Source organism: Jaculus jaculus, chromosome 12, assembly GCF_020740685.1.
Source record: "Jaculus jaculus isolate mJacJac1 chromosome 12, mJacJac1.mat.Y.cur, whole genome shotgun sequence".
NCBI lineage: Eukaryota > Metazoa > Chordata > Mammalia > Rodentia > Dipodidae > Jaculus > Jaculus jaculus.
Window position 1 is genome coordinate 67,234,930 of NC_059113.1, and position 15,109 is coordinate 67,250,038.

General features: G+C 38.4%; 1 pseudogene; it reads left to right on the plus strand.

The window, feature by feature from the left end:
• The first annotated feature begins 13,040 nt into the window (after window positions 1–13,040).
• On the plus strand, window positions 13,041–14,509 carry LOC123453756 (annotated as a pseudogene).
• The last annotated feature ends 600 nt before the right edge of the window (window positions 14,510–15,109 follow it).

Consider the following 15,109-nt stretch of genomic DNA (forward strand, 5'->3'; position numbering starts at 1 on the left):
TTTTTTTTGTTGTTGTTAGTTTCTATTTCATTAATTTCTGCCCTAATATTTATTATTTCTTCCAGTCTACTGATTTTTGGTTTGCCTTGTTCTTCTTTTTCCAGGGCTTTAAGATGAAGCATTAGGTCGTTTACTTACGACCTTTCTAATTTCTTAATATAGGCACATAAGGCTATAAATTTACCTCTTAGAACTGCCTTCATTGTGTCCCAGAGATTTTAATATGTTGTATTCTCATTATCATTTGACTCTATAATTTTTTTTATTTCCTTCTTGATTTCTTCATTGACCCATTCATCATTTAGTAGTGTATTTTTTAGTTTCCATGATTTTGTGTATGCTCTATAGTCTTTATTGCTACTGATTTGTAGTTTGATTCCATTGTAGTCAGATAGAATGCAAGAAATTATTTCAGTTTTCCTGAATTTGTTAAGATTTGCTTTGTGTCCTAATATATGGTCTATTTTAGAGAATGTTCCATGTGCCACTGAAAAGAATGTATATTCTGCAGCCTTTGGATGAAATGTCCTGTTAGGTCCATTCCTTCTATGACGTCATTTAGTCCAGATGCCTCTCTGTTTATTTTTTCCTGGGATGACCTGTCAATTGATGAGAGTAGGGTGTTAAAGTCACCTACCACCACTGTGTTTGGTGTTATCTGTGACCTTAGTTCTAATAGTGTTTCTTTGATGAATTCGGGAACCACCATGTTAGGTGCATATATGTTTAGGATTGTAATGTCCTCCTGTTGGAGTGTGCCCTTAATCAATATAAAGTGACCTTCTTTATCTTTCTTGACTAACGTTGGACTAAAGTCTACCTTGTCAGATATTAGGATAGCAACCCCTGCTTGTTTTCTAGGCCCATTTGCCTGAAATACCATCTTCCAACCTTTCACCCTAAGATAATATCTATCCTTTGTAGAAAGGTGAGTTTCTTGGAGACAACAAACTGTAGGATCCTGCTTTTTAACCCAGTCTGCAAACCTGTGTCTTTTCGTTGGGGCATTGAGGCCATTGATATTAAGAGATATTATTGAAAGGTGTGTATTTATGTTTGCCATTTTTTTTTTGTGGTTCCGGTTCTACCTGTGCTCTCTTACGTTAACTAGTATTTGAGTATTGCTTGTTTTTTCAAGGTTCCCTACATGTGTGCTTTTCCTTTTCTTCAGCATGGAGGATTCTACCAAGTATTTTCTGTAGAGCTGGTTTTGTCTTCAAATACTCCTTTAACCTGCTTTTGTCATGGAATGTCCTTATTTCTCCGTCTATTTCAATGGATAACTTTGCAGGATAAAATAATCTTGGTTGACAGTTGTTATCTTTCAGAACTTGGAATATATGACTCCAAGCCCTTCTGGCTTTAAAAGTTTGTGTTGAATAATCTGCTGTAATCCTGATGGGCTTTCTTTTGTAGGTAACTTGATTTTTCTCTCTAACTGCTTTCAATATTTTTTCTTTGGTCTGTGTTTTGTAAGTTTGATTATAATATGGCGAGGAGAGGTTCTTTCCAGGTTTTGTCTGGCTGGGGTTCTAAAGGCTTCCTGTATCTGAATTGGCACCTCTTTCCCAATTTGGGGGAAATTTTCTTCTATGATTTTGTTGAAGACGCCTACTATGCCTTTGGAGTGGAATTCTTCTCCTTCTACAATTCCCTGAATTCTTATATTTGATCTTTTCATAGCATCCCAAATATCTTGAAATTCCCACTCATACTTTTCTATAAGTTTGTCCTTCTCTTTGTTGGCCTATATTATATCTGCCACCTGGTCTTGTAGCTTAGATACTCTGTCCTGTCCTTCATCCATTCTACTGGTGAGATTTTCTACAGAGTTTTTTATTTCACTAACTGTGTTCTTCATTGCTAGTAATTCTGATTGGTTTTTCTTTATTATTTCTATTTCTTTATTTATGTCTTTTATGGCCTTCTTTATTTCATGAAATTGGTGTCCTGCATCTTCTTTGATTCCTTTGGTTTCCTCTTTACGTTCCTCTTTGACTCCTTTGATTTGTTCTCTGACTTCTTTGAACATATTTACAATCATTCTTTTGAACTCTTTCTCAGGCATTTCCTCTAACTCGTTCTCACTGGAGGTCATTTCTGATGCATTAATACTTTTAGGTGGATTTATATCGTCTTGCTTTTTAGTGTTTCTTGTGTTATAATGTATATATTTTTGCATGTTGGATTAAGTTAATGCTTGGATTTTCTACTTTGCTGGGTATTCTTAGCTGTATCAATTGATTTGATATTATATATTTTCAGGGTAGGAGCTTAAGGTGTTAGATGTGGCTCTTAAGACTCTCAGAGTATCTACAAAGGTGCTCCTAGGGGTTGAGTTTCCCTGCTATGGAAGTATTCAAGTAGGCTGAGTGGAATAAAATACAGGTAGATTCTAAAAGTTAACTAAACGCTGTACCCATTAATCAAACCGCCCCAAGTATGTATGCCAGAGTAGTTATTATAACAAGATCCTCTATCAACATGAAGGTTAAGATTTCTGGTCTGTTGAGGGATCCAAGTCAGCTTGTGACCAAGTGAGACCCTTCCCTGGTGCAATCCCAGTTACCTTGAATGATTTTGGTCTCAGTCAAGTTGCTGCCTGTGTCGTAAGGCTGCTCTTCTGATTTCTGAAGCTGGGCACTGGCTTTTCCCGTGGGGAAAACTGAGCCTGGCAACTGTGGCCCTGCAGATCAGCACCCCCGTGCTGGAACTGCTGCTGCTAAAGGTGCGTCTGCTGGGTCTGTCAGCAGCTGAAGGTGCTTCTGCTGGGCCCACCGCTGCTGCTGCCTCAGCTGCTGCTGCTGTTGTAGCTGCCACTTTTGGAGCCACTGCTGCTGCTGAAGCTGCTGCTGCTGCTGGTTCCACTGCCACTGCTGCCACTGAAGCTGCTGCTGCTGGGTCTACCACTGCTGCTGCTCCTGGGTCTGCTGCTGCTGTGTGTGCTGCTGTTGGGGCCACTGTTACTGGTGCCGGAGCCGCTGATGTTGCTGCTGGACTGTGCTCCTGCTTGGGTTCTGCTGTCGGCCCAAGTTGGTGTGGCCAGGTCCCAGGACGCTGCTCTGTTCGCTGGAGCTGGGCTCAGACAGTGGAGGAGGGGAGGGAGCTGCAGCTGCTCTGGTTCTCTCACTGGTCCACATGTTCTTCTACCTTGTGGTCTGCTCCTTCGTTGCTCACTGCCGCTCTCCCTTCATGTTTCCTGAGTTGTGGAGAGTGCCGGTGTGAGTGGAAAATCCCCGCACCTAGCTTTTCCTGTGGCTGGAGCTGAGCCTGGTGGCTTTCTGTTGCGCTGCCACCACCGCAGTTGGCAGAGCTGCCGGGGCCACTTTTGCTGGCCTGTGTGGGCTCTGGATGCTCTGGATCTCTTCTACTTCTCCGCTGCTGCTTCAGTTTCCTATACACCTCACTTTTTAATAAAAGTGTGTATTTTGCTGAGTTATTTTGGTCTCCCCCCCCCCCCCAGGCTGCTTTGGCATGGTACCTACGCTGCCATCTTAACTGGAAGTCTAAATAAATATTAAAAAAAAATTTTAAATAAAAATATTTCTTTGCTTATTTGCAGAGAGAGACAGAGACAGAGAGACAGAGAGAGAAATAATAGACAAACAAGGGTCTCTAGGCAGTGTAGACAAACTGTAGACTATACAAACTTTGTTATATAGTCTAGAAATTAAAATAAAACTAAAATTAAATAAATATTTGTTAGCCATTGCTTCACAGGGAAGTGCTTTAACTGCTAGGCCATCTCTCCAGCCCTGTTTATCTTTTTATTGCCTAGGGTTTTTTTTTAATTATTTGTATATTCTAGAAATTAATCCTCTGTCAGATGCATATCTAGTGGTTTTTCCCAGTCTGTAGGTTGTTTCTTCACTTGGTTGACAGTTTCCTTAGCTGTAAAATAACTTCTTAGTTTCAGAAGATCTTATTTGTTGATTGTGTGACTTATTTCTTGAGCTACCAGGATCCTATTCAAAAAGTCTTTCCCCCCACGTATATCTGGAAGCATTCTCTCTATTTTTTCCATTATATTGTTTCAGATCATACATTGAGGTCCTTTATGCATTTTGAGTTTATTTTTGTGCATGGTGCAAGATAAGAGTATAGATCCATTCTTTTACATGGAGATATGCAGTTTTTCAGCACCATTTAAAACTGCTATCATTGGGCTCAAGAGATAGCTTAGTGGTTAAAACATTTACCTGTGAAGTCTAAGGACACAAGTTCAACTTCCCAGTACCCATGTAACTCAGATATACAAGATGGAACATGTGTCTGGAGGTTTATTTAATTTTAATTTTTTTTTGCAGTGGCAGAAAGTGTGCCCATTCTCTGTCTCTGCCCCCCTTCCTCTCTCCCTTTCTCTCAAATAAATAAATAAAATATTTTTAAATGCTATCTGGGCTGGAGAGATGGTTTAGCAGTTAAGGCGCTTGCCTGTAAAGCCTAAGAACTCATGTTTGAATCTTCAGGTCCCACTTAAGCCAGACACTCAATGATGCAAATGCAGAAGGTCACACATGTGCACAAGGGGGCACATGCATCTGGAGTTCATTTTCAGCAGCTGAAGGCATTTGTATGCCAATTTTCTCTCTCCTCCCTCCCTCTCTCTCTCTTTCTAAAATAAATAATTAAAATGCTCTCTTTTCTGAAATGTAAGTTTTTCATCAAAAGAAAAGTGGCAGGCTAGAGAAATATCTTAGCAGATAAGGCACTTGTCTGCAAAGTCAGATGCATGCAGTGATACATATGTCTGCAGTTTGCATTGGCTGGAGGACCTGGCACACCCATTCTCCCCCCAACCCCCGGCTCCTGCCTCTTTCTATCTCTCTTTCCCCCCTCCCTCTCTCTCAAGTAAATAAAAAGTAATTTTAAAAACTAAGGTAGGACTGGAGAGATGGCTTAGCAGTTAAGGCATTTTCCTGTGAAGCCAAAGGACCCAGATTTGATTTTCCAGGACCCACATAACCTAGATTTACAAGGGGCATGTGTGTCTTGAGTTTGTTTGCAGTGGCTGCAGGCCCTGGCATGCCCATTCTCTCTCTGTCTCTCTTCTCTCTATCTCTCTCTCTCAGCTTTCAAATAAATAAATCAAATAAAAACAAATTAAAAATAAAAAACTAAAGTGGTTATACTTACATGGACTTATACCTGGATTTTTATTTTATTCCATGGATCTACATGACTGTTTTGTGCCAGTACCATGATGTTTCTATAACTATAGCTCTGTAGTATAACTTTAAATAAGGTATGATAATATCTCTGGCAACATTCTTTTGACCTAGCACAGTTTTGGCTATCTGAGGCCTTTTGTATTTCCATGCAAATTTAAGATTTTTTTCTTTTCTTTTTTTTTTGGGCGGGGAGGAAAGGTAGGGTCTCATTCTGGCCCAGACTGACCTGGAATTCACTATGTAGTCTCACTATGGCCTCAAACTATGGTGATCCTCCTACCTCTGCCTCCCAAGTGCTGGGATTAAAAGTGTGTGCCACCATGCCCAGCCCCCCCTTTTTTTTTTCTTTTCTATTTTTGTAAAGAATGGTGCTGGAATTTTGTTTGGAATTGCATTGAATTTATATATTCTTTTTGGTACGATGATCGTATTCAATTAATTCTTCCAATCCATGAGTTAGTTGAAGTAATAAGGTGCTTGAGAAAGATATGGTTCCATCTTCTGAAGTCTTCCTCAATATCTATTGCAGTCATTGCTGGTAGAAATAACCTAACCAAAAGCAACTTGTGGGCAAAAGAGATCTATTTTGGCTTACAGGATCAAGGGGAAGCTCCACAACTGTGGGGAAAATAATGGCATGAACAGAGAGTGGACATCACCCCTTGGCCAAACACTGGCAAGGAGACACTGGCTTTAACACCCATAAGCCCACCTCCAACAATACGCTGCCTCCAGAAGGTGTTAATTCCCAAATCTCCATTGGGGGAACCTAGCATTCAGAACAACTAAATTTATGGGGGCCACCTGAATCAAACCACCACATTCTGCCTCTGACCCCCATAAACTAATAATCATACATGATTTAAAATGCAATGCATTCAGTCAAACTTTAAAAGTCCCCATCCCAATGATGTTCAAACATCCCTATAATCCAAGGTCTTTTAACTGAACCATAACACCAAAAAATTCCCCCCAAGAAACCCATAATGGCACAGAATAAACATTCACACTGCAAAAAATGGCATTTGGCATAGCAAAGAAATATTCAACCAGTACAAGATTTAAAACAAACAGGGAAAACATTGAACTCTGCAGCTTCAAGTTCAACAACTCTAATTAGTGACAAATCTCCCAAGTCTGATAATTCTAAAAAGCAACAAGTCTCTGGCATTCCAATTCTACCCCTCCAGCTAGGCTATTCACAGTCCTGAAAAATTTCATCAGGGCCAGCAGCTTTATTTAGCAGCCATCTCATGGTCCCGGCATCTCCACTGGTTTTCCACTGTAATCCACGGTTCATTCTCATGGCCCCATGGGGTCTCCATGCAGGCATCCAGCAAACCTGCTTCACACTGCTCATGGCCATTTCTAAAACACAGGATCGTGTTGCAAACTTAATGACTCTCTCCTGCATTTCTTATACTCCACAATACCAGGTAGGGTGCCAATCAGGAATCCAAAAGCTTCAATAAGTTCAAAAAATCTTGTGTACAGAACAGAAGGGAACTGTGGGATACCCTAAAACATCCTCACATTCAGCTTATAGGTATACCAGGAGGGTAAGAAATTCAGACCAAAAGCATGGATAACTTATTCAACAAAATTATCAAAGAAAAGTTTCACACCATCTCAAAAGAAAGTCACATCAAGATATAAGAAGGTAACAAAACTACAAACAGACTAGACCAAAGAAGAAACTCTGCAAGGCACATAATCATTAAAACTCTAAACAATTAAAACAAAGAGGGAGTGCTAAAATCAGCAAGAGAGAAACAACACACACTACATACAAAGGCAATTCCATCAGAAATATCTCATATTTCTCAATGTAAACCCTGAAACCCATAAGGGTCTGGAATGGAGCACTTCAAAGTCTAAAAAATTATGGCTTCCAATGTAAACTACTATACCCAGCAAAGGTATCCCTCATAATAGACAGTGAAAGAAAAGCTTTCTATGATAAAAGCCAGCTCTATGATTACATGAACACATACTTCAGGGAATTCACCACACAGAAGTGTTAACCAATCTCAAGAGCCTACAAGAAGAAGATCACATTAACCAAAATGAAAGCAGGCTCAGAAAAATACAGTCCAAGAAGACACCAAATCCCACAAAGCACCCAACATGGTAGGGATTAAATCAAACCTCACAGTTATTACCTAAAATATTAATGGTCTTAACTCACCCATCAAAAGACACAAATTTACAGGGTGGATCAGAAAACTGGGCTCTTCAAACTGCTATCTTCAAGAAACCTACCTCACAACTAAAGACAGACACCTCCTTGGGGTGAAAGGATGGAAAATGATATTCCAAGCAAATGGAAATAAGAAACAAGCAGGTGTTGTTATATTAATATCTGATAAAATGGACTTCAAAACAAACATAATCAAAAAGGACAAAGAAGATTAATTTGACTCATCAGGGGAATGATTTCAAAATAGGATAGCACAATCATAAATCTATATGCAACAAACATAAGTGCACCACAATTTATTAAACAAAGTCTAGTTGACAACAAAACAGAAATAAACACCAACACCATCATAGTTGAGGACTTCAATAATCCATTATCATCAATACATCCAAACAGAAAATCAACAGGGAACTAAGAGAGCTCAACAATACCACAGTTCATCTAGACCTAATGGAAATATACAGAACATTCCACCCCAATTCTACAGAATACACATTCTTCTCAACAGTGTGGAACTTTCTCCAAAATAGATCATATATTAGGCCATAAAGCATGCCTCCATAAATACAGGAAAATTGATATAACTTCCTGTATCATATCAGATCACAATGCTTTAAAGCTAGAAATTAACAAGAGTCACATCAGGAATTCTACAAGCTCATGGAGTCAAAACAACACACTTTTAAACAATGATTGGGTAGTAGAAGAAATTTTAAAAAATTGTAAAGTTTCTAGAATTGATTGACAATGAGAACACAACTTACCAAAACTTACGTCAAACAATGAAGGCAGTCCTAAGGGGGAACTCCGTAGCACTAAATGCCTTCATAATAAAGACAGAGAGACTTGAAATTAATAATCTAACCACCAACCTAAAGGCATTGGAAATCAAGAAGAATCCAGCCCAAAGGGCTCCAAACATAAAGAAATAATCAAGATCAGAACAAAAATTAATGAACTGGAAATTAAGAAAACTGATGAAACAAAGAACTGGTTCTTGGAAAAAATAAAAAAGATTGATATACCCGTGGCTAATTTTATGAAGCAAAAAGTAGAGGACTCTCAAATTAACAAAATCAAAAATGAAAAATGAGAGGTCACAACAGACATCATTGAAATTAAAAAAAATCATCAGGACCCACTTCCAAAATCTCTACTCCACAAAAGTGGATAAATCTGGAAGAATGGATGAATTTCCAGACACATACCACCTACAAAAACTAAACTCAGAGCAGATTAATCTCCTATCATACCCAGCGAGATTAAAAAGGTAGTCAAAAACCTCTCCACAAAGAAAAGCTCAGGACAGAAAGGCTTCTCAGCTGAATTATACCAAACCTTTATTTTAGAACTGAAACCAACTTCTCTCAAACTGTTTCACACAAAAGGAAAGAGGGAATCCTCCCCAGCTATTTTTATGATGCTTGTATCACCATATACCAAAACCAGACAGAGATACAACCAAAAAAGAAAATTATAGGCCTATATACCTGATGAACTTAGATGCAAAGATCCTGAACAAAATCCTTGCAAACCAAATTCAGCAACACATCAAAAGCTTTGGTCAAGTAGGCTTCATTCTAGGGGTGCAGGTATGGTTCAGCATATGGCAATCTGTAAGTGTAATACACTACATAAATAAACTTAATTACAAGAACCACATGATCCTTTTAATAGATGCAGAGATCACTTCATGATCAAAACCCTGGAGAGAATAGGCATGGAGGCTTATTTCTGAACACAATGAAGGTTATATATAAAAGCACCTAAAGTCCAAGTAATACTTAGTGGGGAAAGACTCAAGGAGCTTCCATTGTGATTTAGAACAAGACAGGGACGCCTACTCATCACTACTCTTCAACATAGTACTAGAAATCTTGGCCCAACCAATAAGACAGGAGAAATAAATAAAAGGGATACAAATTGGAAAGGAAAAAGTCAACATAACCCTATTTGCAGATGACATGATCCTATACATAGTGACCTAAAAGTCTACATCTCAAAACTTCTATAGGTGATTAATTTGTTCAGTAAAGTCGCAGGTTACAAAATCAACCCATAAAATCAGTACCCTTTCTATATTCAAAGGACAAATATACAGAGAAAGAAATCAGCAAGGCTGTCCCATTTTCAATAGCCACAAAAATGTAAAGATACTGGAATAATACTAACCAAGGATGTGAAATACCTATATAATGAAAACACAAAAATACTCAAGAAAGAAATAGAGGAGAACTTGAGAAGATGCTTTCCTCTCATGCTCCTGGATAGGTAGAATTAATATTGTGAAAATGGCAATTCTATCAAAACCAATATATAGATTTAAAATAAAAGTCCAGCATCATTCTTCACAGAGACAGGAAAAATGATCTCAAAATTCATATGGATGGCAACAGGCCTCAGATATCCAAACATATCCTGAGCAAAAGAAACACCTCTGGAGGTATCACCATACTGATCTAAAGCTATATCATCAGCCATAGTAACAAAAACAACATGGTACTGGCATAAAAACAAAAATACAGACCAGTGGAACAGAATTTAAGACCCAGAATTTAGGTCAAGTAATTACAGCTACCTGATCTTTGACACAGTTGTCAATAACTTAGACTGCAGAAAAGACAACATCTCAAACAAATGGTGCTGGGCAAATGGTATAACTATATGTAGAAAAATGAAACTAGACCCACAAATCTCACCATACACAAAAATCAACTCCAAGTGGATTAAAGACATTAATATAAGACATGAAACTATCTTATTGGAAGAAAAACTAGGAAGAGTTCTCCATGATATAGGAGTCATAAAAGACTTCCTGAACCCCAATAGCCCAGGAAATTAAGCAATCACTCAACCAAGGGAATCTCAAGAAGGTAAAAAGTTTTTGGATAGACAAACATACAATAAGCAGTTCCATTAGATTATCCACAGAATGGAAGGAAATTTTTGCCAGCTATACCACCGACAGAGGCCTAATGTCTAGAATCTACAAAGGTCTCAAAAAATTAACAATTAAAAAAAAATCAAACAACCCACTCAAAAATGGGGTAGATGTTGGGTGTGGTGGCACATACCTTTAATCCCAGCATTTGGAGGGCAGAGGTAGGAGGATCACTATGAGTTTGAGGCCACCCTGAGAATACAGAGTGAATTCCAGGTCAACCTGGGCTAGAGTGAAACCCTACCTCAATAAAAAAAAAAGGGGGGGGGGAGGAGTGCAGAGAACTGAATAGGGAGTTCTCAAAGGAAGAAAACAATGGTTAACACACACTTAAGAAAATGTTCAGAAAACAAAAAGAAAATGTTCAACATCTTTAACAAGGAAATAAAAATTAAAAGAACTATGAGATTTCACCTTACTCCAGTAAGGATGGCAATCATGAAAAATTCAAATGTCCCAGCCCAGATGTAAGTCTGGGCAGCTACAGACACCTGATCTTTAACAAAAAATGCCAAAAATACTCATTAGAAAAAAGAAAAAAAACAGCCTCTCCAAAAAATGGTGCTAGAAAAACTGAATATATAGAAAAATATATAGAACTGGATATATACATAGAAGGATAAAAATAGATCCCTATCTATCTCCATGCAAAAGAATTAAGTTCAAATGGATCAAAGATCTTAATATCAGACCTGAAACTATGAAACTGCTACAGGAAAAGTAGGGAAAACCTTTCAACATATTGGCATAGGCAACAACTTTCTGAATATAATCCCAATTGTTCAGGAAATAAAACCACTAATCAATCCCTGGTATCTCATGAAATTACAAAGCTTTTGTATAGGAAAGGACACTATGAATAGAGCAAAGAAGCAACCTACAGAATGGAAGAAAATCTTTGCCAGCTACACATCTGATAGAGGATTAATATCCAGGATATACAAAGAATTCAAAAAAATAATAACAAATCAAACAACCCAATTAAAAATGGGCTATGGAACTAAATAGACAATTCTCAAAAGAAGAAATACAGATGGAATATAAACATCTAAAAAATGTTCTACATCCTTAGGCATTAGGGAAATGCAAATTAAAACTACTTTGAGATTCCATCTCACTCCTGTCAGAATGCCTATCATCAAGAAAACAAATGACAATAAATGCTGGCAAAGATGCAGAAACTCTTCTACACTGTTGGTGGAATGCAATCTAGTACATTATATAAATTATAGAAATCAGTATGGAGGTTCCTAAGTCAGATAAAAATAGATTTACTATATGATGCAGCTGTACAACTCCTAGGCATATATCCTAAGGAATCTTCTCACTGCCTTAGAGATACTTGTTCAACCATGTTTATTCACAATAGATAGGAAATGGAACCAGCCTAGATGTCTCTCAACTGATGAATGAATAATAATATGCTGTATATCTATACAATGTAATTCTAGGCAGTGGTAATGAAAAATGAAATTATGAAATGTTCAGGGAAATGGATGGATCTGGAAAGTATTATACTTAGTGAGGTAATCCAGGCCCAGAAAGCCAAATGCCACCTTTTCTCTCTCATATGTGGGCTAGCTACAGATATTTGGACTTGTATGTGAGTTGTAATAAAACTCAGTAACAGAGGCTTCCAGGTAAGATGGTGGCATAGGAACAACACCAAAGCAGCCTAGGAAAGAAAAGACCAATAAATAAATAAATAAATAAATCAGAAAAATACACTTTTCTACTGAAAAGTGAAGGTATATATGAGGTTATCAACCATAGTAGAGAAGTAGGAGAGTAAGAGAAATCCAGAGCATCTAAAGACCACAGAAGCAGGCCGAAGCAGCTCCAGCAGTGGGGACACCAGATCTGCACAACCATGGCCACCAGGCTCTGCCTGACCAAAGGAAAAGCCAGGTGAGGGGATTTTCCACTCACACCAGCTTCCTCGTAAACTTGAGAAACCTAAAGGGGAGGACAGATACCTACTCTTGCATAGATACTCTTTGCTGATTTCATTGAATGTGTATATTGTTCAGTTAAATTTTAGAATCTGCCTGTATTTTGTTACACCCAGCCTAATAGAATACTCACATATCAGGCAACCAAACACCTAGGGTCACTTTTGTGGTTACTCTGAGAGTCTTTTAGAGCCACAGCAAGCACCTTAAGCTCCTACCCTGAAAATATATAACATCGGATTGATTGTTACATCTAAGAATACTTCAGATAATTAGAAAACCTAAGCATCAAATTAATCCAAGATGCAAAAATCTCTACATTATAAACACCCCAAAATCAAGACAATATAATTTCAACAAAAATTATAAATCCATCAGAAATGACCTCCAGTGAGACTGATATAGAGGAAATGCATGAAAAAGATTTCAAAAAAAGGATTATAAATATGCTCAAAGAAATTAAAGAGGCAATCAAAGAAGATACAGAAAACCAATTTAATGAAATGAGAGGTCAATGCAAAACATGAATAAGGCAATAAAAATAATAAAGAAAAGCCAGTCATAAATACTATCCATGAAAAAAAGAGTAAGTCAAATTAAAAAACAACAACAACAACAACAAAAAAAAAAACAAATAAAAAAAACTCTGTAGAAAGTCTCACCAAGGCATGCATGCAGAGCACGCTGCCCCAGCGGCTGAGTGGCCGCTGGCGTTCGAGGCCGATGGCTCGGTGTGAACAGCTCTGGGCGGCGTGTGCGGCTGTTCACGCTGTGGCCGCCGAGGCCTCGGGTTCCCGGTCATGAGAGGAGAATCTGAAGCAAAGAAATCTGAGAAAAAGTACTGAAGGGCCATGCAAGCCAGTTGTAACCAGCTGCACAGTTCTCCAGGATGTGCAAGTGGTGAAGATGCCTCTGCCTCCCAGTGTCCTCTCCCATCAAGACTGGCTGGAGATAGTTCTTGTCTTTACTCTGGAGATGTTCATATTCAGATGAACTCCATCCTAAACAATACCCTGGAAGTCCAGGATCTAGAAATAAAAGGTCAGGTGCCCATAGCTGTACCCATGGGTGTGCACAGAGTCAGTTCCGGAGTCACTCCTTGGTGAAGAAAAGCCACATGATGATCCGACCCCGGAGAATGGGGAACATGCAAGTGGCTCATTCTTGGAATTTTGGCATCTCTTCAAGTGGCTGCAGAAAAGTCTTCCTTACTTTTTTTTTTTTTTTTTTTTTTTTTTTTTGAGGTAGGGTCTCACTCTAGCCCAGGCTGACCTGGAATTCACTATGGAGTTTCAGGGTGGCCTCCAACTCATGGCAATCCTCCTACCTCTGCCTCCCGAGTGCTGGGATTAAAGGTGTGCGCCACCACGCCCGGCCTCTTCCTTACATTTTGATTCTGGGTATCAAACTTGTTATGCAGCATATAACAGGAATTTCTCTTGGAATTGGGCTGCTAACAACTTTTATGTATGCAAACAAAAGCATTGTAAATCAGGTTTTTCTAAGAGAAAGGTCCTCAAAGATTCAGTGTGCCTGGCTACTAGTATTCTTAGCAGGATCTTCCGTTCTTTTATATTACACTTTTCATTCTCAATCACTTTACTACACCTTAATTTTCTTAAATCCCACATTGGGTCCTTTGAGCTTCTGGGAAGTACTTTGGAGTATTGGAATTACAGACTTCATTCTGAAATTCCTCTTCATGGGTTTAAAATGCCTTATTTTATTGGTGCCTTCTTTCATCATGCCTTTTAAATCAAAGGGTTACTGGCACATGCTTTTAGAAGAATTATGTCAGTATTACCGAAGTTTTGTTCCTATACCAGTTTGGTTTCGATACCTTATAAGCTATGGAGAGTTTGGTCATGTAACTAGATGGAGTCTTGGGATATTGTTGGCTTTATTGTACCTCATACTAAAACTATTGGACTTTTTTGGACATTTGAGAACATTCTGACATGTTTTGCAACTATTTTTTACCCAACCAAGTATGGAGTGGCTGCCAGCAAGAGACAGTGTTCAGCTGTGGATGGTATTTGTCCAGTATGTCAAGCTGAATTTCAGAAGCCAATTCTTCTAATTTGTCAGCATATATTTTGTGATGAGTGCATCACCCTATGGTTTAACAGAGAGAAAACATGTCCACTGTGCAGAACTGTGATTTCAGATCATATAAATAAATGGAAAGATGGAGCCACTTCATCACATCTTCAAATATATTAACTTCTATAAATTTTTAAGACCACAAAACCTAAATTTTATTTGGTATTGAAAAAGGTATCAATATTGGTCTCCAGGACTAGAAGAAAACTTTTGATTCAAGTGGTTTTATAATATTGAAAGACTTATAGATTACATTTGCTGGACATGGTGGCACACACATTTAATTCCAGCACTTGGGAGGCAGAGGTAGGGGGATTGCTATGAGTTCAAGGCCAGCCTAAGTAACTACATAGTGAATTCCAGGTCAACCTGGGCTAGAGTGAGACCCTACCTGAGAAAAAAAAGTATATGTTCAATTTAATGAATATACAACTTTTATTCTACCTAATTATTTGACAGGTAATTGCAGTGTTGTGTGTCTTGTTTTCTTGCTTATGGTACAAAACAGAACTTAGAAACTAGAACTAGGCCAGGCGTGATGGCTCAACCTGTAATTTCAGCACTCAGGAGGTTGAGGTAGGAGGATGGCAATGTTCACCCTGGGCAGAGACCTTGCCTGAGAAAGAAAGAGATTGAGAAATACAGAAGCGAAAAGAAACTAGAAGTGGTGGTAGTTCTAGAGGGATCAGGTATTTTTTTCTTGACACTTTTCAGAGTAAAGTTTTTTTAATAGCATTTTAAG